Source organism: Nerophis lumbriciformis, linkage group LG05, assembly GCF_033978685.3.
Source record: "Nerophis lumbriciformis linkage group LG05, RoL_Nlum_v2.1, whole genome shotgun sequence".
NCBI classification, from domain to species: domain Eukaryota; kingdom Metazoa; phylum Chordata; class Actinopteri; order Syngnathiformes; family Syngnathidae; genus Nerophis; species Nerophis lumbriciformis.
The window spans coordinates 55883452-55899917 of NC_084552.2; the positions used below are offsets into that span (position 1 = coordinate 55883452).

At 39.9% G+C, this 16466-nt stretch overlaps 1 protein-coding gene across 2 annotated transcripts in view; it reads left to right on the top strand.

The window, feature by feature from the left end:
• Positions 1 to 16466, top strand: part of LOC133606153 (copine-8) — a 255190-nt gene that overhangs the window by 165261 nt on the left and 73463 nt on the right. The window lies entirely within an intron of this gene.

Consider the following 16466-nt stretch of genomic DNA (forward strand, 5'->3'; position numbering starts at 1 on the left):
TTTTTAGAGTGATTTAGAGGTAGAATTAATTGCTCCCTTTAGCTGGATGGAGAACGATATGCTTTTTACAAGTTAGAATGATTGTGAACGAAAGACAAAATTCCATTAAAGTGTTCCCCTTTATGAGGCTGATTAACACAATTTCAATTGATGCGTTTTAGTTTCTGTTGGTGTTTTATTTTAAATGTTCTCCATTTTTAGGGCCCGCCATGGCCCATTGCATAAGGACTCCCACAGGGAGTCCTTATGCAATGGGACATAAGGACCTATTGTTATTGTAACGTTTTATTATTCTTTATTATTATTATTCTTCCGCCGCCTCTTTGAACACTAATTTGACCCACTCAACATGCTTCAAAACTCACCAAATTTGACACACTCATCAGGAGCTGCGAAAATTGTCTTTTGATAAAAAAGCGAACCCCAAAAATCAAAATTGCGCTCTAGCGCCCCCTAGGAAAAAAAAAAACAGACTGCCTGTAACTCCCACTAGGAAGGTCGGAGAGACATGAAACAAAAACCTCTATGTAGGTCTGACTTAGACCTAGTTCTCATAATTGTATGTCTTCGGGCTAAAATCAACAGGAAGTTGGCAATTCCCCCTTCAAGACAAAAAAGTACTAAAAACAGTCACTTTTGCCTCTTTGCGCTGTAATTTCACCCCCTTAACATGCTTCAAAACTCACCGAACTGAACACACACATCAGGACTGGCAAAAACTGTGATCTAACAAAAAAACCTAACCCCAAATTCAAAAATTGCGCTCTACAGCAATTTTTGAATAAAACTGATAAAAAACTGCTCCTCGGAAGAAAAAAATTACAAAACTGCTTGTAACTCCCACTGGGAAGGTCGGAGAGACATGAAACAAAAACCTCTCCGTAGGTCTCACTTAGACCTACATTTCATAAATTGACTACCCCCAGCAAAAATCAACAGGAAGTTTGCTATTCCCCCTTCAAAATAAATTCTTTGTAAAAACCAGTCACCTTCCTTCAAAAACGAACTCCTCTGAGCGCGTTTAACACAGGAGAGAGATTGAACCCTTGTGAATACAACAACAGAAGCGCTTTTTAATTAAGTGCTCCGGTTTTGATTTTATGACCCTTCAAAGACCCGCTGCACTCATGCTGCTGCGGTGCTGTTTTTTTAAGATGGCTGCTCTAAAGCAGGAATAACCAACATGCCCACACAATGCAGACAAGGTAGGTACACTAGACAAAAGTCTTGGGACACTTCAGACTAAAAGTAGACAAAAGTATTGGGACACTTAGGACTAGCACCTGCCAAATCCGCGGGCCCGAACAACGCTGCTTGCAGCTTTAATTTTGTTTGTTTTTAGGAGACATATTGTTATAATATATCTCCTATATGAAAAGACGTCTTTCATTTATGCATTTTCTTGCATTGCAATTCAGAAAAGGTGTTACAGATTATAGATGTGTGCTGCTGGTTGAACACATTGCGCAAAATATAAATGTGCAGTAAATGATGGAGTGTCTCTGTGGCGAAAAGTAAACAAAACGGTCTGCACCACTTTTCAATTTGCACACGCAGGCTTAGTAGATCACACGCAGCACGCCCACTAAAATTACCTGCAATTTATTGTTTGCACATGCTGTTTAGCGCCTGGTATTTGGATCATGGTAAATCAGGCTCTTGGTGTGGTTCACTTAGCGTTCACCCTACAGATCTGCAAAAATATACTCAATTTTGTTTGTTGACCCTTGTACGCTTTGCCAATATCCAGGTACGCATTTTTTATATTTCAATTTTAGGATTGTAGTTTAGTCTCTGAAACCTGGATTATGCGCGTGTGTCGAAGCACGATTGTTGGAACCAGTGTTTAGATCAGGAGTGTCCAAACTTTTTGGCCAAGGGCCGAAAGCCAACAGCATGTAAAGTAACTATATATATAGCCTATACATTTGTGTCTATACTATATTGATATGATGGATATATAATTAAATAGTAATATAATCGGATATTAAGAGTATGTGAATGTTTGATTCCTACCTTGTTTACTACAAGACAACCTCCTTAAAGTTTTGTAATCAATCGGAAATATCAAGCAGCTAAAATGCGCCAAACATGGATACGTTTTCAGAGATTTTGCATTTTCCCGTAATGCATTGTAATGGATTTAAATGGGTTTAATTTAGAAAATTTTTTTATAGTAATTGGACGTTTGTGCAGGTTGTGTGATGTGTTGACCATGTGTGTTGACTTTTTGTGTTGGTTGTATGTTTTTTTCAAGTAGGAAAGGTTGTTTGGATTATGTCATATGTCATATTCAATTTTCTCATCTCAATATTTCGATTTTTTAATCTCATATTTATACTCTAGTTTCGACGTTATATCTCACAATTATGACTTTTTATCGCATAATTTCCATTTTTTAATTTATAATCCGCCCCTAATTAATGGTTATTGACCAGATTTACTCACGTTCTCCACAATACGTTGGCAAATTTTCAGGAAACCGATTGCTAGATATTTAAAACATTTTTAGAAACCCCCCGCGGGTCCAGATTCCGTATTAAACTCATTCCGCGGGCCGTAGTTTGCACGCCCCTGGTTTAGATTAATGCGGTTACTTTCATTAGTAACGACCAACGTTCCCTCTAAGGTGCGCACCTGTGCAAGTGCGCACTGCTCAAGCGTCCTCTGCGCACGGCAAATCTATGCCACGCACAAAATCAAATAAAAAAATAAGCGCATAGCATTTTTCGACACACGGACACGACAGAGAAAACAGTTTTCGTTTTCATTGTTCAAATATTGTAGCGTCTGTCGAGACGCTTTGAGGACATGAATTCCATCCATCACTTTACTGAGCAAAACTCTTTATTGTCGGCCATAAACACATCACCAAAACATTAGTAAAAAAGTGATATCTAGCAAACTGGTAATTTTCTGCAGTACAAACCAGACCAAAAGCAACTTTGTTATATCAACAGCAGCCGCTCGCTCTTTCTCACTTGCGCCAACACATGCACATATGGCACTTAGCCAGTGATGCGTTTACAGCCACACAAAAAGTCGGACAACTCCAACACCACACATAAAGTGTCATGCCAGGTCGTTACACTATGATTTACCAATCAAACCTGTGCTTATTCTAGTGTCATTTATTAGGAATCTTAATCTATAAATAGTAATCATGAAATGCCGTTAGTGTATTAAATAAATACTAACAAAAATATATTTTTTACAAACAGGAAGTTGCAGGAATGTACACATGATCCCCTGCTTACATCTCATTGTGCAACATGTGAATGTTTTAATGGGAACTAAATGCAATGTCTGAAAGGGGTACACATTATTTCCAAAGCCGGACCTCCACCCAGACAAACAATACAAGTACACAGTTCATGAAAAACAATATTTTTTGTTATTGTCATTGTCCGGTTGGTTACAGAAAGCATGGTGAAAAAACATGTGGAACAGATTGGACGATATTGAACATCAATGATTGGACAATATTGAACATCAGAGATTGGACAACATTGAAGATCAAAGACAAATGAAGCCCCCTCAGGTTAATGCTGTTATCAAATATATTACTTTGGAAGGCGTTACAGAGTCCATCTTGTAGTGGGCATGCAACATGGAGACCCTCAACAACATGGAGACCCTGAACACACCATGAACATCACAGCAGTTCTACGTGGTCGCTCCACATGTGACTTCATTACAAAACGCAGCCATGTTTCCTCCAGACACAGCTCTTCCAGCACCTTGTCTCTTACAAATATCTCATTTTAACAATGATTTTTGGGTTGATGTAGCCTTCACATTTAAAAACGACATGAAAGTTCCCTTGTTTGCTGGGCAAAGTGGTTGGGATGAACCATTGGTTCCATCGGTTGGTAGAGTGGCCGTGCCAGCAACTTGAGGGTTCCAGGTTCGATCCCCGCTTTTGCCATCCTAGTCACTGCCGTTGTGTCCTTGGGCAAGAAACTTTACCCACCTTCTCCCAGTGCCACCCACACTGGTTTAAATGTAACTTAGATATTGGGTTTCACTATGTAAAAGTGCTTTGAGTCACTAGAGAAAAGCGCTATATAAATATAATTCACTTCGCTTCACAACCATACTAAAACTAAACTAAAACATCAGAGTTCTTGTTAGTCAAAGCAAAGATGACAAACACCCTGGCAGGTAAATTGAGGCGTAACTAAAGCAAATGCTTAAGATTAGGTATGGAATTATAATTTGACAGTTTGAAAACTGAATATCAGAACCCAGAACACGCACACACACACACACACACACACACACACACACACACACACACACACACACACACACACACACGCGTGCCCGCGCTGACAGTTATGATGGATCACCAGCTTATCTTCTCCCAGGAAGAGGCCAACGTTTGTGATGAGCTGGGTATCACGTTGAGAGGAGAGCACACAGGGGGACTGTCATTTTGGAGCAGCTGTTGTTTGCCTAATGTCTCTCAGAGGGTTGCACTCGCAAAAGCGTGTGTGTGAATACGCTTTTTGAATGCGTATTTAAAGTTTTTCCTCTTAAAGTCAACTCTGCACAAAGTCTTGTTATCACTGCGCCTCCGCCCTCCGGTTGTAAACAGCCTCAGCGTGTGTGTCTCAATGTGAAGCAAGGAGAAAAGCATAAATCCTCAACTCTCCACATGTTCTTTCCCCGAGGCCCCCGCTCTCCTTTTAACCTTGCCACCATATTAATCAGACCGTAAAACACTTTAAAAGCAGCATTTAGAAATGAAGTGGACTTTGTAGTCTATTTCGCTATTTCTAGTTGGAACACATGTTGACTTGGATCATGCCACTTTGCTCTTTAAAGGGAAAGTGCACTTTTTGGGGGAGAATTTTGCCTTTCGTTCACAAGCATTATTAAAAACATGACGAGAGGGACAAGCGGTAGAAAACGGATGGATGGATGAAGACGGGCGTATTTTTTTTTAATGCGTTCTAAATATTAAATAAATGTGATGAAAAGTCAGCTTACAATGAAGCCTATGAGAGCTGCTCTATTCTGCCTATAAAATCCTTAAAATAAATCCAAACACCTCCATTAAGGTTTTATATACACACTGTAACTATATATGTAATGTACTAAGGGGAACATTATTAATAACATTTAATATTTACGTATTTTGATCATTTTAAGCATTCGCTTTTTCTTCATCACTAATTAAAGCTCACTGCAGACTTTATGAGAGCCAACAAACATAATAAAATATCACTTACTATACAAGGTCTGCTGTCATTAGGATGCCGACTGCTAGAATGTTCATACAGGTAAAAGCCAGTAAATTAGAATATTTTGAAAAACTTGATTTATTTCAGTAATTGCATTCAAAAGGTGTAACTTGTACATTATATGTATTCATTGCACACAGACTGATGCATTCAAATGTTTATTTCATTTAATTTTGATGATTTGATGTGGCAACAAATGAAAATCCAAAATTCCGTGTGTCACAAAATTAGAATATTACTTAAGGCTAATACAAAAAAGGGATTTTTAGAAATGTTGGCCAACTGAAAAGTATGAAAATGAAAAATATGAGCATGTACAATACTCAATACTTGGTTGGAGCTCCTTTTGCCTCAATTACTGCGTTAATGCGGCGTGGCATGGAGTCGATGAGTTTCTGGCACTGCTCAGGTGTTATGAGAGCCCAGGTTGCTCTGATAGTGGCCTTCAACTCTTCTGCGGTTTTTTTCTGCTGGTGTCGGTCCACTCTGTTTCCTGAGATCCAGTGTCAACGCAGCCGTCTACCAGCAAGTTTTAGAGCACTTCATGCTTCCTGCTGCTGACCTGCTCTATGGAGATGGAGATTTCAAGTTCCAACAGGACTTGGCGCCTGCACACAGCGCAAAATCTACCCGTGCCTGGTTTACGGACCATGGTATTTCTGTTCTAAATTGGCCCGCCAACTCCCCTGACCTTAGCCCCATAGAAAATCTGTGGGGTATTGTGAAAAGGAAGATGCAGAATGCCAGACCCAAAAACGCAGAAGAGTTGAAGGCCACTATCAGAGCAACCTGGGCTCTCATAACACCTGAGCAGTGCCAGAAACTCATCGACTCCATGCCACGCCGCATTAACGCAGTAATTGAGGCAAAAGGAGCTCCAACCAAGTATTGAGTATTGTACATGCTCATATTTTTTATTTTCATACTTTTCAGTTGGCCAACATTTCTAAAAATCCCTTTTTTGTATTAGCCTTACGTAATATTCTAATTTTGTGACACACGGAATTTTGGATTTTCATTTGTTGCCACTTCAAATCATCAAAATTAAATGAAATAAACATTTGAATGCATCAGTCTGTGTGCAATTAATAAATATAATGTACAAGTTACACCTTTTGAATGCAATTACTGAAATAAATCAAGTTTTTCAAAATATTCTAATTTACTGGCTTTTACCTGTATATTCCCATTTAGATGAAGAATGACTCAAAATCCTTGCGAAGAAAAGTGTGGGTCTTTTTGTGTCGTTCTCGCCATTCCTGGGTCTAAATTGGATGTCAAAGTGCAACAACTTGTTGGAATACGTCATCAGCCTTCTTCTGTCCAGGAGAGATTCATGATTCATGATCGACAATAAACTTCCAAGGAACACGGAAGCGAGAAAACGGCAGACCACTCGATGATGTAAATATAGGCACGCACGGAAATAATCCCGGTGCCGCTATAAATAGTTTGTCTGCGTTAGCACTTATAATAATAATAACACTAAAATTGTTCATATTTAGGTCACGAAATGTAAATGGAGTTTTGTTGGTGTTTTTTTAATGAGTTTTTTTATTGGGTTTTAGGGGCTTAAATAGGGATGTCCCGATCCGATATTTGGACCGGATCGGCCACCGATATTTGCCAAAAAATGCGTATCGGCAAGGCATGGGAAAATGCCGATCCAGATCCAGTTTAAAAAAAAAACTCTGGTCCGTGTTTTCCAACGCACCGATTTAAATAATACATTCCACTTTTCTGCTGCTCCCTAAATTCCGTTCCGCATTTTCCAGCACACCTTCATCACATCCACAGGTCTGTGGATTCTCACACAGTTGCTTTTAGCTGCGGGCATTACACGACAGGCTCTTCTCACTCTTTTCTGTGTCTCCCTCTCACAGACAGCAAGCGCACCTTCTTACACACGTCACGTCATACGTCACATACTGTCACGTCATACGTCACATACTGTCACGTCATACGTCACATACTGTCACGTCATACATCACATACGTATACGCCCTCTCCCACCAGAGACGTAGCAGCATAGCTAACGTTAGCTGTGATGCTAGCGCAGCCGTGCGAGCAACCTTCCCTCTAAGGTGCGCGCCTGTGCAATTGCTCACTGCTCAAGCGTCCTCTGCGCACGGCAAATCTATGCTACGCACAAAATCAAATAAAAAAATAAGCGCAATACAATTTTCGACACACGGACACGACAGAGAAAACAGTTTTCGTCATCATTGTTCAAATATTGTAACGTCTGTCGTGACGCTTATCTCCATTCGGTGCCACACGTCAACACCATCAAAATACCGAGGCAAACATTTCCAGATCAACACCGTATGAAAAAAAATAGTGATTTTTTTTAGTTGGGATTTCCTTCTCTGCATGAAAGTTTAAAAGTAGCATATATTAATGCAGTATGAAGAAGAATGTTTTAATGTAGACACATAGAATCATCATACTGCTGTGATTATATGCATCAAGTGTTCATTCAAGGCTAAGGCAAAATATCCACATATATATCGTGTATCGATATATGGCCTTAAAATATCTCGATATTTAAAAAAGGCCATATCGCCCAGCCCTAGTTCAATGATGCCATTTCTGTTTGTCATGTATAATTTTGTCTTTTGTGTGTTTATCCTTGAATAAACAGGTCAGTTTCTTGTTCCCAACCATTGTGTATTATTCAAACTCCCCTAATTCAGCTGGCTAGTTGTTATCAAGAGTACTAAAACCCTTTTCGACATGATTCTGACAACTAAGTAGGCTAAATAACTTTAAACTTTAATACATGCTCGGATAGGCCAGTATCGGTCAGTATCGGTATCGGATCGGAAGTGCAAAAACAACATCGGTATCGGATCGGAAGTGTAAAAACCTGGATCGGGACATCCCTAGGCTTAACAAAGGACTTCTAATTGACTGCGCTGTAAGCGGACTTTTATTGACGTTTATTTACGAGTTAAAATTAATTATTCAAAACATCCATCCATCATCATGTCTTTCATAATGATTGTGGACGACAGGCATTTTTTCCATAAAAAGTGCAGTCCCCCTTAAGAGGTGATAATGAGTCATGGTTATTTTCCCCCTATGTCACAGTTTACAAAAATACTCGACACAAACGAAGGGTATAATTGTGTCCATCATTCACAATCCTTTTGTAAGACAAGAAAACATATGTTTTTCTTCTTTTATGCATTATAAATCACAAATAAACGCTAGCAAAATTCAGCTTACAATGGAGGCAATGGTAGTCGTTCTATTCCGCCTATAAAGCGCTAATAAAAAAAACAAAAAACCTCCATGCTCGTTTTACATACATGCTGTGAGTATACAGGTAAAAGCCAGTAAATTAGAATATTTTGAAAAACTTGATTTATTTCAGTAATTGCATTCAAAAGGTGTAACTTGTACATTATATTTATTCATTGCACACAGACTGATGCATTCAAATGTTTATTTCATTTAATTTTGATGATTTGAAGTGGCAACAAATGAAAATCCAAAATTCCGTGTGTCACAAAATTAGAATATTACTTAAGGCTAATACAAAAAAGGGATTTTTAGAAATGTTGGCCAACTGAAAAGTATGAAAATGAAAAATATGAGCATGTACAATACTCAATACTTGGTTGGAGCTCCTTTTGCCTCAATTACTGCGTTAATGCAGCGTGGCATGGAGTCGATGAGTTTCTGGCACTGCTCAGGTGTTATGAGAGCCCAGGTTGCTCTGATAGTGGCCTTCAACTCTTCTGCGTTTTTGGGTCTGGCATTCTGCATCTTCCTTTTCACAATACCCCACAGATTTTCTATGGGGCTAAGGTCAGGGGAGTTGGCGGGCCAATTTAGAAGAGAAATACCATGGTCCGTAAACCAGGCACGGGTAGATTTTGCGCTGTGTGCAGGCGCCAAGTCCTGTTGGAACTTGAAATCTCCATCTCCATAGAGCAGGTCAGCAGCAGGAAGCATGAAGTGCTCTAAAACTTGCTGGTAGACGGCTGCGTTGACCCTGGATCTCAGGAAACAGAGTGGACCGACACCAGCAGATGACATGGCACCCCAAACCATCACTGATGGTGGAAACTTTACACTAGACTTCAGGCAACGTGGATCCTGTGCCTCTCCTGTCTTCCTCCAGACTCTGGGACCTCGATTTCCAAAGGAAATGCAAAATTTGCATGGTTGGGTGATGGTTTGGGGTGCCATGTCATCTGCTGGTGTCGGTCCACTCTGTTTCCTGAGATCCAGGGTCAACGCAGCCGTCTACCAGCAAGTTTTAGAGCACTTCATGCTTCCTGCTGCTGACCTGCTCTATGGAGATGGAGATTTCAAGTTCCAACAGGACTTGGCGCCTGCACACAGCGCAAAATCTACCCGTGCCTGGTTTACAGACCATGGTATTTCTGTTCTAAATTGGCCCGCCAACTCCCCTGACCTTAGCCCCATAGAAAATCTGTGGGGTATTGTGAAAAGGAAGATGCAGAATGCCAGACCCAAAAACGCAGAAGAGTTGAAGGCCACTATCAGAGCAACCTGGGCTCTCATAACACCTGAGCAGTGCCAGAAACTCATCGACTCCATGCCACGCCGCATTAACGCAGTAATTGAGGCAAAAGGAGCTCCAACCAAGTATTGAGTATTGTACATGCTCATATTTTTCATTTTCCTACTTTTCAGTTGGCCAACATTTCTAAAAATCCCTTTTTTGTATTAGCCTTAAGTAATATTCTAATTTTGTGACACACGGAATTTTGCATTTTCATTTGTTGCCACTTCAAATCATCAAAATTAAATGAAATAAACATTTGAATGCATCAGTCTGTGTGCAATGAATACATATAATGTACAAGTTACACCTTTTGAATGCAATTACTGAAATAAATCAAGTTTTTCCAAATATTCTAATTTACTGGCTTTTACCTGTATATATGTGATCTAATAACATTCATAATAACATGTAATATTTATGTATGTGCCTCATTTTAAGCATACAGCGGCACATTAATTTCATGGCATATCACAACGTTTGCTTTTACCTTCAACAACAACAATAACAGTACTAATCATGGCAGACTTTGTCAGAGACCACAAAGACTACTCTGGGACAAATGATGATCCAGAAACTTATATTTATATATTTGAGCTTGAATATCAAAAGGACAAGCTACACGTGTTAGAAGCTGTGTGCTAAGAAGCACATGTAGCAGTATTGCTAAGTTTTAAAGAAAATATACAAACTACCAACATAATAAAACAATCACTTACTGTACAATGTCTGCTCTCACTGGGATGCCAACTGATGGGATTGTTATATCTTCCCGTTTAGATGGAAAAAATTAATCATAATCCTCACGCAGTTTAAAGAGAAACGAAATGCCGCAATTAAGCGTCTTTTCATGTGTTTCTCGCCATCTCTGGGTCTAAGTTGGGTGTCAAAGTTGACCAACTTCTTGGTTTATGTCCACATCCTTCTACTATCCAGGTAAGAGGCATGATTTATAAGGTTCATCATCTAGAATTAACTTTTACCAACTCCAAAGCAATGCAGCAACTCACTGGCTCAATATGTCGATATAGCAGCATAAGCTAGTTGGCAATCTGTGATCACAGCGCTGCTTAAAATAGTTTTTCTGTTAACATTCAGGTCATGAGATGTAAATGGGGTACTGTTGGCGGTTTTTGGATCTTTTTAGAGGGCTTTATGAGCGCAATAGAGTACTCCTATTAGCTGCGTTGCTAGTCACCCGTTTCAGGCGCGCCTTCTCTTTAAAGTTTTCCAGGACACAAGGAACCTGTACAAAGCACATCTACAGCACACACAGTTGAATTCAATTGAATTCAATTAAAAAAATGTGTCCCTGTGGGGCAATTCAAGGCAGGTAGAGCAGCAAATAGCAAATCGACAGTGTCAACTTCAAGCTTTTAGCAGCTGTAAACACGGACTATAAAAACTGAAACGGCCCACAAATAGTGAAGCGAATGTAAAAATTGCTAAAATACCCAATCAAGGAAAATGGAAGAAAGCAAAGGTAAAGTAGGAAATAAATAGCAATACTAATAGTATTGGCTGAAATACAAATGCATTTGGGTACAAATTAGGTGTGCAAGAATTAATAGACAAATGTTGACAAAAAAAAATTGTCGACAATAGTCGTGACGTCATCACTCGTGTTTTTTCCGGGCAGAAGCGTATCCGTTCTGCCACTCGCAAAAACATCGCCAGGGGAAACTTTTGAAAGTTTGAGAACATTTCCTCTTATTCTTATTAAAAACATGAGTACCTTGCTCGTTTTGCAAAGCGGACCTTGTTTTTATGGCAGTACATGATGTCGGACGTCTGGAGGGCGGATGCAGTAACAAGCGTGAGACATAGTTGGGTGAAAAATAACTTTTAACTATCATTTTAGACAAAGTCAGCCAGCTAAACTTTGTCGACATCAATTCAAGTACTTTTTAAAGCAGCGGATATTTGCAATGTCATAAAAAAGGCATTAACAAACACACACACACACACATATACAGGTAAAAGCCAGTAAATTAGAATATTTTGAAAAACTTGATTTATTTCAGTAATTGCATTCAAAAGGTGTAACTTGTACATTATATTTATTCATTGCACACAGACTGATGCATTCAAATGTTTAGTTCATTTAATTTTGATGATTTGAAGTGGCAACAAATGAAAATCCCAAATTCCGTGTGTCACAAAATTAGAATATTACTTAAGGCTAATACAAAAAAGGGATTTTTAGAAATGTTGGCCAACTGAAAAGTATGAAAATGAAAAATATGAGCATGTACAATACTCAATACTTGGTTGGAGCTCCTTTTGCCTCAATTACTGCGTTAATGCGGCGTGGCATGGAGTCGATGAGTTTCTGGCACTGCTCAGGTGTTATGAGAGCCCAGGTTGCTCTGATAGTGGCCTTCAACTCTTCTGCGTTTTTGGGTCTGTTATTCTGCATCTTCCTTTTCACAATACCCCACAGATTTTCTATGGGGCTAAGGTCAGGGGAGTTGGCGGGCCAATTTAGAACAGAAATACCATGGTCCGTAAACCAGGCACGGGTAGAAACTCATCGACTCCATGCCACGCCGCATTAACGCAGTAATTGAGGCAAAACGAGCTCCAACCAAGTATTGAGTATTGTACATGCTCATATTTTTCATTTTCATACTTTTCAGTTGGCCAACATTTCTAAAAATCCCTTTTTTGTATTAGCCTTAAGTAATATTCTAATTTTGTGACACACGGAATTTTGGATTTTCCTTTGTTGCCACTTCAAATCATCAAAATTAAATGAAATAAACATTTGAATGCATCAGTCTGTGTGCAATGAATAAATATAATGTACAAGTTACACCTTTTGAATGCAATTACTGAAATAAATCAAGTTTTTCAAAATATTCTAATTTACTGGCTTTTACCTGTACATACAGACACCAATGCGGAGGTATCATAATATTAAACATACAATCTATTAAATAGTCAACATTTTAAGAGTTAATCAAATATAGAATTCTACACATTGAGTCTATTAGAGTGGTAAAAATGCCAGGAGTTAATCAATATACCAGTGTGCAGCTGTTTAAACATCACAAAAGGCTTTTCTTTTAGAGGAAGTTAGACTTTGTGTTTGGTTGTTTTTCATTTCTGCAATTGTAACAATTTTTTTCAATACATAAACAAGGTTAATTGTTTATGTTTTTTTTTTTTAATGAATAAACATTTTAATAAATCATTAAAATTTTTGTAACAGCTGAATGAGCAGCATAGTTACAGTATTAATAAATATTTATGAATGAATTAGTCATCTTTGTTGTTTGAAAGCACATGCTTAAAACGACTTTAGTTGCATTTGAAAGTCAATGGAAAAATTAGAGCCATTAAATATGTGTACGCTTTATTATCCGACTAATCCAGGGGTCGGCAACCTTTACCAGTCAAAGAGCCATTTTGACCAGTTTCACAAATTATAGAAAACAATGGGAGCCGCAAAAAAATTTTGAAATTTTAAATGAATTAACATTGCATACAAAGTTTTTCTTTGCTTTGTATAAACCAGTGGTCTCAGATACGCTGCCCACACCTTTATATGGAATTTGACAGCTGGTGCGGCACGCGGCTTTAAATGGATGGCGTCATGCGTGCATGCGTATCGTGATGGTACAGCATTTAGCACCCACCACAACCAGCGTGCCTGATCAGCCACACGTTGTATGGGGCTTCCGCTTGCTCACGTAGGTGACAGCAAGGCATACTTGGTCAACAACCACACAGGTTACACTGACGGTGGCGGTATAAAAAAGAGTTTAACACTCTTACTAATAATGCGCCACACTGTGAACCCACACCAAACAAGAATGACAAACACATTTCGGGAGAACATCTGCACCGTAACACAACAGGACAAATACCCAGAATCCCATGCAGCCCTAACTCTTCCGGGATACATTATACACCCCCGCTACCAAACCAAGAGAGGGGGAGGGGTTGATGTGTGAGGGAGCAGGGTTGGGGTGGGGGCGGGGTTTGGTGGTAGCAGGGGTGTATAATGTAGCCCGGAAGAGTAAGGGCTGCATGGGATTCTGGGTGTTTGTTCTATTGTGTTTATGTTGTGTTAAGGTGCAGATGTTCTCCCGAAATGTGTTTGTCATTCTTGTTTGGTTTTGGTTCAAAGTGTGGCGCATTATTAGTAAGAGTGTTAAAGTTGTTTTATATGGTCACCGTCAGTGTAACCTGTCTGGCTGTTGACCAAGTATGCCTTGCTGTCACGTACGTGTGCAAGCAGAAGATGTATATTGTATAACAAGTGTTGGGCTGGCACGCTGTTAATACAGATTGTAGAGGGCGCCAAATGTTGTACCATCATGGCACGCCCTTATTATAGCTGTAAGGGTGAAAATCGGTGAATATTATTCCCGAGAGTTTTCTGCGAGAGGCACTGAAATCCGGAAGTCTCACGGGAAAATTGGGGGGTTCAGCAAGTAAGCTGCTGAGCCGCATCAGAGTGATCAAAGAGCCGCATGCGGCTCCGGAGCCGCGGGTTGCTGACCCCTGGACTAATCGTTAAGATAATCGTTGACCAATAGTCGTTCGTTGCAACCCTCACTGCAAAATGCCATCCATCCATTTTTTACCGCTTGTCCCTCTCGGGGTCGCGGGGGTGGCTGGTGCCTATCCCAGCTGCATTATGGCGGAAGGCGAGGTACAGCCTGGACAAGTCGCCACCTCATCGCAGGGCCAACACAGATAGAAAGACACATGGCAATAACAAATTCAAGCACAAGTCAGGAATATTCTAGGTGCAGTGAAATTAGTGGCATTTAGACATGGATACGTAATGGATGCTGAGAGTTAAGAAGCAGCACAGCTTTAGGCACAAAAGTTGACCTTCTTTGAGTTCTGCAGGCTGGGCAGCAAAGCTGGCAGCCTGATGGTAGCCACTCAAATTTGGGGAACAGAGCATGCGATGGGTCTCGTATAATACGGTAAGATGATCACAAACTGACAGCAGCTATCTCAGAGGCAGGCTGTGTCATTAAGACTTATTGAGGGGAACCAGCTGGTGATTGAAAATGCGATGAAGGTGTAGAATGGAGGATAATTAAAGAAGTAGTAGAAAAGTTTTTCAATGGACACACAGCATATTAAGGTCTGGAGCAGCAAATCCTTGTGGAAGCTCACCGGAATGTGGAGCGACGAATGCCAGGAAGTACTTGGAGGCCGGGTTCTATTAGGGTGACCAGGTGTCCGAATTTAGGCCGGACAGTCCGGATTTTTAATGCCCTGTCCGGCGTCCGGCGCAGCATCAAGCCGGACACGTATTTGTCCTCCTTTTTGAGGCACTAGGCTTGAAGAGCGGAGTTTTTTCATCTTTGCTGGGCTGCAGCGCGATAGCCAATCAAAGACCGTAAAAAATGCCCCCAACGCAGTAACGTATCAAATGATTGGCCAAGAGCTGTGTCGGATACAAATCTGCTTATCATTGGTTAAAAAAGGAAACAAGGGTCCATGTGCTGTTGCGGCATGACATTGACAGAAAGTTAGCATCATGCCAAAACGCAAGACCTCGTTTAATTCTGAATGGATAAAAGAGAACGAATTTATAACGAAAAGCAGTCGAGACTCATTCCATGGCTTCTGCACACTTTGTCGATGTGATGTCGACGTAAGTAGTCAGGGGAATGCTGCAATTGAACGGCATGCGGGTGCGCGGATAAACATAAAAGTAATAAACGTGCGGCAAGTACCTCTTCAATGAGGACAATTTTTCGTGAAGTTTCGTCGCCCCTGGATGACAAGATAACCGCTGCGGAGCTGTGCAAGGTGTACCATGCTGTAAAGCAGTGGTTCTCAAATGGGGGTACGCGTACCCCTGGGGGTATGTAATGTAATGTAAGTTCATAAACTGAACATCAAATCAAGTAGGCTATTCCATTCATTACCATAAACCCAGAGTTTCCCCCCATGCCATGATGGTTTGACCCTCACTAAAATGTCTGTCAAAAAGAAGTGTGAAAAGAAATGCAACAATGAATATTCAGTCTTGACAGCTACATTTTTTGTAGACATGTTCCATAAATATTGATGTTAAAGATTTCTTTTTTTGTGAAGAAATGTTTAGAATTAAGTTCCTGAATCCAGATGGATCTCTATTACAATCCCCAAAGAGGGCACTTTAAGTTGATGATTACTTCTATGTGTAGAAATCTTTATTTATAATTGAATCACTTGTTTATTTTTCAACAAGTTTTTAGTTATTTTATATATATTTTTCCAAATAGTTCAAGAAGGACCACTACAAATGAGCAATATTTTGCACTGTTATACAATTTAATAAATCAGAAACTGATGACATAGTGCTGTATTTTACTTCTTTATCTCTTTTTTTCAACCAAAAATGCTTTGCTCTTGATTAGGGGGTACTTGAATTAAAAAAATGTTCACAGGGGGTACATCACTGAAAAAAGGGTTGAGAACCACTGCTGTAAAGCATCACCAGTCCTACAGAAGTTTAGACTGCGGCATGAAAGTGGACCGGGAGATTTTCAGTGACTAGCCCACAGCTAAAGGGATGGCCTGTGGCCGAACGAAAGCCAAGGCATTGTGCGAGAACGTCATTGCTCACTATTCAGTACAGGAACATACCGACTACATAAAAGAAAACAACCTACCCTTTTCCGTGGCAACCGACGCCTCAAATAAAGGAACAAACAAGT